Source organism: Acomys russatus, chromosome 1 (genome assembly GCF_903995435.1).
Source record: "Acomys russatus chromosome 1, mAcoRus1.1, whole genome shotgun sequence".
Taxonomy (NCBI): domain Eukaryota; kingdom Metazoa; phylum Chordata; class Mammalia; order Rodentia; family Muridae; genus Acomys; species Acomys russatus.
Window position 1 is genome coordinate 36,517,039 of NC_067137.1, and position 12,821 is coordinate 36,529,859.

The window sequence follows — 12,821 nt, forward strand, 5'->3', positions numbered from 1 at the left end:
GGAGGTCAAGCTGGGGACAGGAACTGGGAACACAGGAGAAATCCAGAAAGGGACCATTCTCTGCCTTCTACATTCTGAGGGCTGACGTCTCCCGTAGAGATATGAGCCCTTAATATGTAGAGACCTCTGAAAACAACCCCATCTAGTCAGAGGGGGGTGTCTTTTTGTTGCTTGGTTTTGGGGGTTGCTGTTGTTGTTGTTGTTTTGGTTACTCTGCGCAACACTGGCTGTCCTGAAACTCACTCTGTAGGCCAGGCTGGCCTTGAACTCAGAGATCCACCTGCCTTTGCCTCCTGACTGCTGGGATTAAACGTGTGTGCCACCACCACCCAGCATAGATAGAGGTTTACGCTTGGCAGTCTATTCTTCCCTCCTGAGGGCATTTCAATACATTACCAGTCTTAGGAGAAGTAGTAGAAGAATTAGGGATGATCCCAGACTCTCCAGCGACAATAACTCAGGGAAAAAAGACAGTTGCCCTTTCTTTCTGTACCTGCAAAGGCAGTATGGTAACAGTAATGACAACTAAGGAACAAGTTTCATGGCCTCAATGCACCAGCACAGAGAGCTATCCAGACACCCAAAGAGGCACAGGGGCTCTGAGGAGCAAAGTGGATTCCTCAAGCCAGGAGATTCCAATATTAGAATGATACCCACTGCACAGAGCTGGACTGTTAAATGCACTGTGCCTACTCTCTGTTGGTTTCCTGATACCAAGTATAAGGTATCTTTCCAGACCAGAGAGCAGTCACCAAAAAGTCATTTTTGCAGCATAGCTAATATTGTTACTGTTACCCTAGTTCATCACTAGAAAACACCAAAGCTTAATACAATACCTGCCATGATGTTAGTCTCTACTGTCCAATTGCTGAGATCCAGAGTCACCTGACTTAATTGAAGTGAGAAGACCATCCCACTGTGCGTGACACCATTGCCTAGTGTATTTGTTTTCTGCTGTTGTGATTAAATACCAAGACAACTTGATATGACCAAGGCAACTTAAGAGCTTAGTTTGGCTTACAGAACCAAAGGAAGCATCAATAATGGCATGGGAGAGAAAGCATTAGGTGGCCAGAGCAGAAAGCTAAGAAATCACATCTCCAACCACAAATGTGAAGCAAAGAGAAGCAACTGGAAGTGGGGTAAGAGCACAAAGTCTCAAAGCCCACCCCCAGTGACACACTTCCTCCAGCAAGGGTCCACCCCTTAAAAGTTTCCTAGCGTATCTAAGCAGTTTCACCAACTAAGTCCAAACATTGCAGGTGGGGACCAGTGTTTCTCACTGAAGCTTCCACCATACAGGACTGGAATCCTGGCGTCCCAAGAAGTGGCACAGTATAAGCATCCATCACTCTCTGCAGTGTCATCAGCTGCCTCAGGTGTCTACCACTGTGACTCCTCAGCAGTGACGGACTGGGACCTTGAACTGAGAGGCAGAAAAAGTCCTATATCCCTTAAGTTGTTTTAAACAGCTCAAGAGAAGTAAATAATACACCCACCTACTCAAACTGCTATATAGGGAAGGATTACAATGCTTTTAAATTTCAGTTAAATGGATCATTGCTTATTGTGTAAGTTTATGTGAAAATGTGCATGCTCTTTCACTGATTTAAAGGAACATAAACACTTTGTTTTTTAAGACTATGCTGGCGACTTGCCTGGGTTTGGTCTCCAGCACCACAGAAGCCAAGATACATGCCTATAATCCCAGAACTTGAGAGGCGCAGGCAGGAGGATAGAAAGTTAAAAGTCACCCTTGGCTATACAGCTAGCTCAAGGCCAACCTGAGACACACAAGATCTCTCTGCCTCAAGAAGGGGAAAGACTGGAGACTGTGAGTACCTCTTGATGTTGGAAGTTCTGTTAGGGGTGGGGTGGGGATTCTACCCCCAGTGCCATGATTATAGTCATACCCTGCAATTCCAAGAAGAGGGATCCTTTCTTAGGTTTGCTATTGCTGTGATGAAACACCAGGAGCATGAGTGACTTGGAGAGGAAAGGGTCTATTTGCCTTACACTTTTCATCACTGTAGGAAGTCAGGACAGGAACTCAAGCAGCGCAGGAAACTTGCGGCAGGAGCTGATGGCCATGGAGGAGTGCTGCTTACTGGCTTGTTCCTCATGGCTTGTTCAGCCTGTTTTCTTATGGAACCCAGGACCATGAGCCCAGGGGTGGCCCCACCCACAAAAGGCTGATCAACTGCTGATTAAGAAAATGCCCTACAGGCTTGTGTAGTCTTATGGAGGAATTTTCTTTTCTTTCTTTTTTTTTTTTTTTTTCTTTCTTTTTTTTTTTAATGCTTATAGCAGCTTTATTCTTTTTTTAATTAATTTATTCATATTATATCTCAATTGTTAAAGATTTATTTATTTATTATGTACACAGTGCTTTGCCTGCATGCACACCTGCAGGCCAGAAGAGGGCATCAGATCACATCAGAGATAACTGTGAGCCACCATGTGGTTGCTGGGAACTGAACTCAGGACCCCAGGAGGAGCAGTCAGGGCTCTTAACCTCTGAGCCATCTCTCCAACCTTGGAGGAATTTTCTTAACTGACTGGTCCATCTTCTCAGATGACTTTAGCTTGTGTCAAGTTGACATAAAATTATCCAGCACTCTAGAAAATCATAAAATATTAGACAATGTATGTTTTTAACTTTCTGTGTATGTGGAAGCCAATTGACATCAAGTGTCTTCTTTAATTGCTCTCTACCCTATTTATTTCTTGTTACATTTCATTTATTTAGTGTGTGTATATGTGTGTGTGTGTATGTGTGTGCGCACTAATGCATGCCATAGAGTGCATGTGGAGGCCAAATGACAACTTATTGGACTTGGTTTTCTCCTTTCACCATGTGGGTCCAGGGGATGGAATTCAGGTTGGCCCAGGTTTACCTACTGAGCCATCTTACAAGCCCCTCCACCTCATTTCTTGAGACAGGGTCTTGCACTGAACTAGAGCTCATCAGTTGGATTAGACTGACTGGTTGAGAGCACCAGGGACCGTGCTTTCTCCACTCCTTCCTGCCCCCAGCACTGGGTTATAAGTGTACACTAGCACACCTGGCATTTTTCCAGGGTTCTAGAGATCCATACTAAGCCATCTTCCCAGTCTAAATTTTAAGAGCTGGTGCATAATTCAGAAGGCATGTGGAAATATCTTCGGATCCCTCATGGAAGCTGCCGCGGAGGGCAGAGACAGTGGGTCTCTCTTCTAAGCATTCACTTAGTGCCTCAGAGCACCTGACCAAGGGGAAGCTTACTTTCCCTCATTGCCACACATTTCTTCTGGTCCTTCCACTTGTTGCTACCACTAGCTGCACTGTTGGAAGACCCAGGCTACTCTCCTTCTCCCCAGCACATGCCACAAGGAGTGAGTGGAGTGGGAGGACCATCTGATCAACATGCAAATAGTCATAATAGGTCTGTCTGCTCACCCCTCATAGATTAATCCAATCAATCTCCCTTTATAATATATATTTATATATTATATATTATAATTACATATTACACACACACACACACACACACATATATATATATATATATATTCCTCTGCCCTAGTGCAGTTACCAAGCACACTCCTCAAAGACAAAAGATCCCAGAGTCTAAACAACACCAAGAGGCAAGGATAAAGTTTGACAGTTGACTGTGGCTGGCTGAGTGACTCTCAGACTACGGAAAACATTACGGCTGTTGAGACCCTCAGGTGCAGTCTCAGCACCTGGAGAAAGTTCCCATCCAAGATGGTTCCTGGAAAGCCTTAGGAGCCCTGTGACAAATCCTGCCCACCCTGACTTCCAGCTGAGACAACTCCAGGGGGTAAAGTCACAAGAGTCACAGCACGCGCAATATATGCTTACATATATAATATATATCACGCACACTCACACACGCAAAGGGGATTGTTTTCTGCTATGGAAAAACTGCAGCTACCCCAGAATCTTAAAGAAAGTATGCAAACACTGCCTCTCCTACTTGGCCTTTTCAGCACTAAATGAATTTAATTTGTCAAGTGACCCCAGGTCAGTTATTGTTTAGTTATGCATCTACTCAAAAGCCTGGGGGCAAAAAAAAATGCCTGCTCAAAGATCAAGCTTAAACCCCCTCTGGGACAATTTCAAAAGGTGAGTGATGGAGGACACCTGCCATAGTCACCTCTGCTGGTGGAAGGGACCCTGGCTGCCTTTCTTTTAGGTATTGAATAGAATGTCCTCACACCCACAGGGAGAAGGAATAATATGAATGGAGGGAGGCCAGGAGGGAAGCCAGAAAGGAAAAAAGAAAGAGAGGAAGGGAGGGAGAGAGGGAGGAAGGAAGGAAGAAAGGAAGGAAGAGAGGGAGGGAGGGAGGGAGGGAGAGAGGGAGGAAGGAAGGAAGAAAGGAAGGAAGGAAGAGAGGGAGGGAGGGAGGGAGGGAGAGAGAGAGGGAGAAGGAAGGAAGAAAGGAAGGAAGAGAGGGAGGGAGGGAGAGAGGGAGGGAGAAAGGAAGGAAGGAAGGAAGAGAGGGAGGGAGGGAGAAAGGAAGGGAGGAAGAAAGGAAGAGAGGGAGGGAGAAAGGAAGGAAGGAAGGAAGAGAGGGAGGGAGGGAGGGAGGGAGGGAGAGAGGGACGGAGGAAGGAAGGAAGGAAGGAAGAGAGGGAGGGAGGGAGAGAGGGAGGGAGGGAGAGAGAGGGAGAAGGAAGGAAGAAAGGAAGGAAGAGAGGGAGGGAGGGAGAGAGGAGGGAGAAAGGAAGGAAGGAAGGGAAGAAAGAGAGGGAGGGAGGGAGGGAGAGAGGGAGGGAGAAAGGAAGGGAGGAAGAAAGGGAAGGAAGAGAGGGAGGGAGGGAGAGAGGGAGGGAGAAAGGAAGGAAGGAAGGAAGAGAGGGAGGGAGGGAAGGAGGGAGGGAGGGAGAGAGGGACGGAGGAAGGAAGGAAGGAAGAGAGGGAGGGAGGGAGGGAGAGAGAGAGGGAGGGAAGAAGGAAGGAAGAAAGGAAGGAAGAGAGGGAGGGAGGGAGAGAGGGAGGGAGAGGAAGGAAGGAAGGAAGAGAGGGAGGGAGGGAGGGAGAAAGGAAGGGAGGAAGAAAGGAAGGAAGGAAGAGAGGGAGGGAGGGAGAGAGGGAGGGAGAAAGGAAGGAAGGAAGAGAGGGAGGGAGGGAGGGAAGGAGGGAGGGAGGGAGAAAGGGACGGAGGAAGGAAGGAAGGAAGGAAGGAAGGAAGGAAGGAAGGAAGGAAGGGATTCTATACCTAGCATACAGCAGAAACCTGAACTCCATTTCACAGCTACAAACACCAAACACCGATCTGCTGTCTCTACTCATCAGGAAGGCAAAGCAAGAGGCAAGTCTGCCTTGGCCTCCTTCTAGCTGCTCATGTCACTTGCCACATGCCCTGAGTCACCAAAGTCTCAAAACTAGAGAGTGCTTCTGACTCTGTCACCACGTACTCGGACTTACCTGAATCAATGTTGTCAACACAATTCCCGTCTTGGCTTCTTTCTGCTGCTATGATAAAACACTGGCAACTTAAATTTTATTTATGTATTTATTTTACATTGGTGTTTTGTCACCATGTATAGATGTCTGAGGGTGTCGGATCGCCTGTAACTGTAATTTCAGACAGTTGTGAACTGCCAGTGTGGGTGCTAGGAATTGAACCTGGGTCCTTTAAGAAGAGCAGTTAGTGCTCCTAACCACTGAGCCATCTCTCCAGCCCCAAAACACTGGGAACTTAACAGATGAAGGATAATGGGCTTACTCTGGCTCAAACTTCCAGAGTGTACTCCATCACAATGGAGAAGCCATGATGGCAGGAGAGTGAAAGAGCTGGTCACATGCATCCACATTCAGGGAGCAGAGAGTGAGGAGTGTTTCCACTCAGCTAGCTGGCTCTGTTTTATCCTGGTATGATGACCAGGGATTGGTGTCACCCACTCTTATGGTGGGTCTTCCCTCCTCAAGCAACCTAACCAAGATAATCCCTCACAGGTGTCCCATGGGTTTGTCTTCCAGGTGACCCCAGATCCATCAAGTTGCCAGTCAACACTAACCATCACACTTCCTTTGCCCAGAACTGTAAAGCATGGGCAGTAAGCTTCAAAGGCAGGAGAACGGAGAGAGGCAAATGCCTGCAAGCATGAAGGAGCCTTCTGAGCAGACCTAAGACTTCGTGAGGCTTCCAAGAAGTGGGGAGGTGAATGAGCAAGTGGAGGGAGGTTACCCTGCTAACAGTCCTCAGCGCTTGAGATTCTCACATGCCACAGATTTAGTGTTAGCAGAAAATGTTGTGATATAATAGGAATACAGCAGATCTGTGGCATCACAAAGCTCACAAGGGATCCCCACTCCTAACTAGACCTACGCAGGGAGGCCACACAGCCACCACCTTACAGAATGGTCACAGCCTTGGATCCCTACCCCTTCCTTATGGCACCATAAATAACTGACTCCACCCTCCCATATCCCTGTGTCACCCCTTAATATTTCCCAAGCATGAGAGTCATTTTTCTCTGATGTCCGAATAATCACAGGACAACTTCAGTCCCGGAGTCCATTTTCAAGTTGGGACACTTAACAGCTAGTGCTACAGTTCATTGATATGCTGTTCCTAGGTTTCCTGAAGGAAAGAATCCTCTGGGTATGGTAGTGTACACCTTTAATCCTAGCGGGGGCAGGAGGGGGGACAGGGGGAGGGGAGGGAGGCAGGGGGGAAAGGGGAGGGGGCAGAGGCAGAAGCAGATGAATCTCTGTGAGTTTGAGCCAGCCTAGTCTACAAAGCAAGTCCAGGACAACCAAGGCTACACAGAGAAACCCTGTCTTGAGAAGGAGGAGGAGGAAGAGGAAGAGGAGGAGGAGAAGAAGGAAAAGGAGAAGGAGACAGAATCCGCTTTCTAGTGTTTATTCTGTAATTGGCTGGGGTCCTGGCATGTGTAGCTTTCTCTAAACTCTTACATATTATGGAGATTTGGAATGTCTCTCTGTCTCTTTGTCTCTGTGTGTCTCTATCTGTCTCTGTCTGTCAGTCTGTCTCTCTGTCTCTGTCTGTCTGTCTGTCTCTCTCTCTCTCTCTCTCTCTCTCTCTCTCTCTTTCTGACAGAGCCTCATTATGCAGCCCAGGCTGACCTTAAACTCATGATCCTTCTCCCTCAGCCTTAAGCTCACAGAGAGTTCATCCATCATGACAGAAAGAGCACAGAAAACAGAGCAGTTCACATGGCCCAAGAATAAATAGGGGAAGTCCAATCCCCCAGTACAGCCTCAAGAAACTTTTCCCAACTAGACCACACTTCCCAATGACCACACCTCCCAAAGACCTCACACCCACAAACCACACCTCCCAATAATCATACCTATGGCCACACCTCCCATAGACCCCATGTCTCAATGACCACACTTCCCAATGACCACACCTCCCAATGACCTCACACCCATAGACAACACCTCCCATAGACCACATATCCCGATGACCACACCTCCCATAGACCACACCCATGTCCACATCTCCCATAGACCACACTTCCCAATGATCACACTTCCCAATGACCAGACCTCCCAATGATCTCACACCCATAGACCACACCTCCCATAGACCACATAGCCCCAATTACCACACCTCCCATAGAACACAACTCCCATAGGTCACACCTCCTATTTGCTCCGTCTTACAAAAGCATTATTGTAGCTGGGTATAGTGGCTCACAACTTTAATCCCAGTACTCAGGAGGCAGAGGCAGGCAGATCTCTATGAATTTGAGGCCAGTTAGTCTACAAAGTGAGTCCAGGATAGCCAGGGCTACACAGAGAAACCCTGTCTCTCTCTCTCTCTCTCTCTCTCTCTCTCTCTCTCTCTCTCTCTCTCTCTCTTTAAATTTATTATTTATTTATTATCATGTTTACAGTGCTCTGCCTGCATGTACACCTACAGGCCAGAAGAGGGCATCAGATCTCATTATAGATGGTTGTGAGCCACCATGTGGTTGCTGGAGAATTGAACTCAGGACCTCTAGAGGAGCAATCAGTGCCCTTAACTTCTGAGCCATCTCTCCAGCCCCAGAAACCCTGTCTCTAAAACAACAATAACAACAAAAGTATCATTGTATTAAGAATCCATAAAGGAATTAATCCATGTATCAGGCCAGAGAAGAGTCGGGGGCCAACCACTCCCCAAAAGCCCATCAGCTGACAACCAAGTACAGAAGCCTTTGAGGAACATTTTATATTCAAATCATAACATATCTCTCCACAAGGCAGGCAGCCCAGTGGTACCAGCACAGACTCGAGGCCCTATGGGCTTATGGTTTAAAATACCAGTCAGGCTCCTTCCAAGCAAAATGATTTGTCACTAGGCCCTCTAAACTGCCATTCCTTGGCAATGGACCATAGATAATCAAACTTAGCACATAGACTCTTACAATAGTCAGTTATGTGTTCATTTAATATACTAAGTACAACAGATAAAATATCAAAAGATATGGATGCACAGAAAACAGTACAGTGGTTGGGGGGACACTAAGTATTCTCACCATGTTTATAATAATTGTCTTTACTTAAATAAACTAGCAAATTGCAAATATGTGAACTTAAAAAGGCACAAAATTATGTAAATTCTGTAAACTTGAGAAATCCAGGGGCTAGAGAGACGGTAGTTAAGAACATTTACTGTTTTTCCAGAAGACCTGAGTTCAGTTCTAAGCACCTACATTGGGCGGCCTACAACCATCCATAACTCCAGCTCCAGGGTATCTGAGGCCCCTTCAGACCTCTTCAGTCATCTGATGCACATGCACATCCCCATACACAGACACACATACACATAATTAAAATTAAATCTTGAAGAAGAGCCAGCCAGTGGTGGTGCACACCTTTAATCCCAGCACTTGGGAGGCAGAGACAGGTGGATCTCTGTGAGTTTAAGGCCAGGCTGGTCTACAGAGTGAGTTCCAGGACAGCAGAAGGCTATACAGAGAAATCTTGTCTCGGAAAAACAAAACAAAAGGAGGACAAGGAGAGAAAGAAGTCATTGTCACTACCACTCACGCTCTAGTAAGAGTCAGTTTGGCTGCATAGATGAAAGGGGGATGTCAAGGTGTGGCTCCTGAAAATACATCAAGCACAGCAAGAAGCTGGCACTTCTGGTGGTGGTTGTTGACACATTTCAGAGTCATTTTCCTCCAAGGCACACTATAAACTAGAATATGAGAGCGCATTCTCTCTTGATAAACTCTTCTTTGCTACAGCCCAGAAACAGAGAGACAGGCTGTCTAAGTAAGTTCACACTCAGGAATCCCACCACAGCTCTCGACTACATCTGTCTGCCTGTCAGCTCCCTACCATCCCTGCTGTGATTCAGAGATGTCACGACATGAAGGAAGAAATGCAAAGTCAGCCGCAAGCGCAGTTAATTACATGGTATCACATAACTGAGTTGAATGTGTTCACTGGCAACTCCAGGAGGCCATAATTCTCAATCCAGGTCCCGTGAGTTCCCAGGTGATGGGACCTGATTCTTGCCTTTGAGTATCTGGCAGCAGTAAGGTTAAGGTAAACATAACACAATCTGGTAAGTACAAGCAAGCCAGACGCTGCCTGGTTGAGGATCCTGACCACGGCCCTGCCAACGGTCAGGTCATGTCTTGTCTGAAAACGTGGAGCGCAGCTGCAGCTCCCTCGCCTTGCCCGTGTCTCACACACATTTAAACCGCATTGCAGCAGCCATCAGTCACTCTCTCTGTTTCTGTTTGTTGCTCTTCCTAAGTTCTTTCTCCCCAGAGGGGCTCCCAGTTGGTAGAAAATTTAAGACAAAAGGTACACTGGGTGCTCTCCAATCAGAACACAGGTCGTTTTGTTGTTGTTTTGTTTTTATGAGTCAGGGTCTCACTGTGTAGCTCTGGCTGGCCTGGAAATCACTATGTAGACCAGGTGGACCTTGAACCCCACCTGTGTCAGGGCACAACGAGATGGTAAACATTTTACCTGACAAATAACAGTCTATTATCTCAGTGATACTTTTGAACAGTTCCCATAAGGAATAGGTGCAATTTTATAATATTTAACAGTATTTATTCACTATAATAAAAATATCTGACTAAGCAGAGAGGACAACAATATAACTTTGATTTGTTCAAAGTCAAAATCCCATAATCTAAAGAAATTACATCAAAGACTATCTGGTATCTGCAGCTATCAAAACAAGTGTAGTGGGATACTTACAGTAAGGACAAAGACAAAAGTTCCCTCCAGAGAAACAAAGAAATGGTATCTAAACATAGACAAGCCTTTTAGCATTGGTGGCACCTTTAATCCCAGAACTGTGGAGACAAAAATCTCTGAGCTCGAGGTCTAGTTTGCATAATGAGTTTCAGGCCAACATAGTGAGACCTTGTCTCAAGAAAAAACAAAATGAGCCTATTGTGGTGGGAGCATGGCTGCCACTTGGAGAGGCAGAGGTAAGTGGATCTCTGTGAGTTCAAGGCCAACCTGGTCTATGGAGTGAGTCCAGGACAGCCAGGGCTACACAGAGAAACCCCTGTCTCAAAAAAAAAAAAAAAAAAAAAAAAAAAGAAGAAGAGGAGAAGGAGGAGGAAGAGAGAAAGAAAGAAAGAAAAAGACAAAACAACAATGGCAGAGAACAGGGCCATCAAGTAAAGGCACTTGCTGCCAACTCTAATGATCTATGTTCCATATCTGGACCCACACTGTAGAAGGACAGAACGGTGGCCAAGTTGTCCTCTGACCTGCTATGGCATGCATCACACACACACACATACAGACATGCACATGCACGCACGTACACCCTAAACAAACAAACAAACAAACAAATGTAAAGATTCATCGAGTCCCCAAATGCTGACAGTGCTTAACCTCTAGGGGAAAGGAATTCATTTCTTGGTTTGCATTCTCTTCCATTTATAAATTTTCTGCCCTCAACACATATCATCTTCGAGTCTGAAGAGAATTGCTTTTTAATCTTTTAATCAGATAAAGAAATCAATACATTTTCCTCTGAACAGAACAGAAAGAAGGACAAAATGGCTAATGCTAATGTCATTGATCAACCCCTGCCCACAATTATCACTTGGATGTTAGCTCAGGGCTCCCTCACCCCGGCTTCCCATGGGGAGACCTTGTGCTGTCAGGGCAAAGGATGGGGCCAGATAACAGTATGTAGACATGCCTTTGATGTCCTCAGCTGTCACTGGGACAGCAGACCAGGGGAGACAAAAGCTCACTATTCCAGCTTTGACCACAGCCGGACTCCAGGCTCCCCACCTTTTCATACTGCCAGGCTCTCTGGTATGACCTCTGCCCCCGCACACAAAGGCCTCATTCAGCGGCACGGCCAGCCGTGTTGGAAATTCTCTCCAGATTCAGCCATTGAGAGAATTTGTTGTTTTCAAACTAGCTTTGTGTTTCCATGACTCAACTGGACTGAGAGAGGGGTTTTGGAATGAATTGATCAAGAAACATAATGTCTACCAAAATTAGCATAGTTTGGGATTCATAAAAATTTTTCAGGGCAAGGAAATTCCAGATACATTTTGTATAATTTTGTGTGTGTGTGTGTGTGTGTGTGTGTGTGTGTGTGTGTGTGTTTACTTCTTCAGTGAACACATCTGTGTATTAGAACATTTTTTTAAAGTCATCAGTAATCTTAACAAATGGAAACTCACATTCCCAAGACTGCATTTAAATTTTACATATTGCCTACCCAGATTTCTAAACCAACTGCTAAAACCTCGTTAGTGGGTCTGATAGGAGCTGATAGCTAAAATTGGCAGCAGTTTGGGCAAGTTAGTCCCTGAAGGAGCTCAGGCAGGTCATGCCCATGCCAACCATAAGGTTAGCATCACCCCACAGGTCAGGGTGCCCCAGATCAGCCCAGGATCCTGCAGGCTGCCAGGCGCCATCAGCACAGCCCTGCTGCCTGCCCTGACTCATGTCCTCACATAACTACCACACAGTCCTGACTCACAGAGTCCTAAAGCTGACCTGTGTTCATGACTATCTGATGCCTTGAGTTACCTAAACAAACATCTATTTGAGTTTATCATAAACAGTACCAACTTTGTTTTCTGAAATATCTCAAGTAGCTCAGGCTAGCCTCAAATCCTGTAGGTGGCCAAAGATGCCTTAGAACTGCTGATCTCCTGTCTCCACCTCCAGAGTGCCAAGATTACAGGCACACACACCATACATATGGTTTATGCTCAAAGGGCATCAACTCTAACCACCTTTAAAAAAAAAAAAAAAAATGGCTTGACAGGCACAGTGGCACACACCTGTAATCCCAGCACTCTGGGAGGCAGAGGCAGGCAGATTGTTGTGAGTTCAAGACCAGACTGGTCTACAAAGAGAGTCAAGACACCAAGGCCACACAGAGAAACCCTGCCTCAAAAAACAAAAACAAAAAGATTAAAAGAAAAAAATCAGCTCAAAAGCAATTCAGTGAAGGACAGAAAGCCTTTGCAGCAAACATGGCAAAGAAGTGAGTGAACCTGGACCTAAACCAGTAGCCACAGACTCAAAAAAAAAAAAAAAAAAAAAAAAAATATATATACACACACACACACACACACACACACACACACACACAACCAGAAAACAATTCTTTAAATAATTGAATGTTTTTGTGATCTAGAGTTAGTCAAAGAGTTTTTTAATTTGACATCAAAAGCATAATTATCCACAGACACATACATCTAGATACACACAGACACATACGTATACAAATACACACACACACATATACTCACACATACAGACAGACAAATACAGAGAGACACAGACACACACAGAGGCACACAGATATACATGCATACATATACAAATACACACACAGACA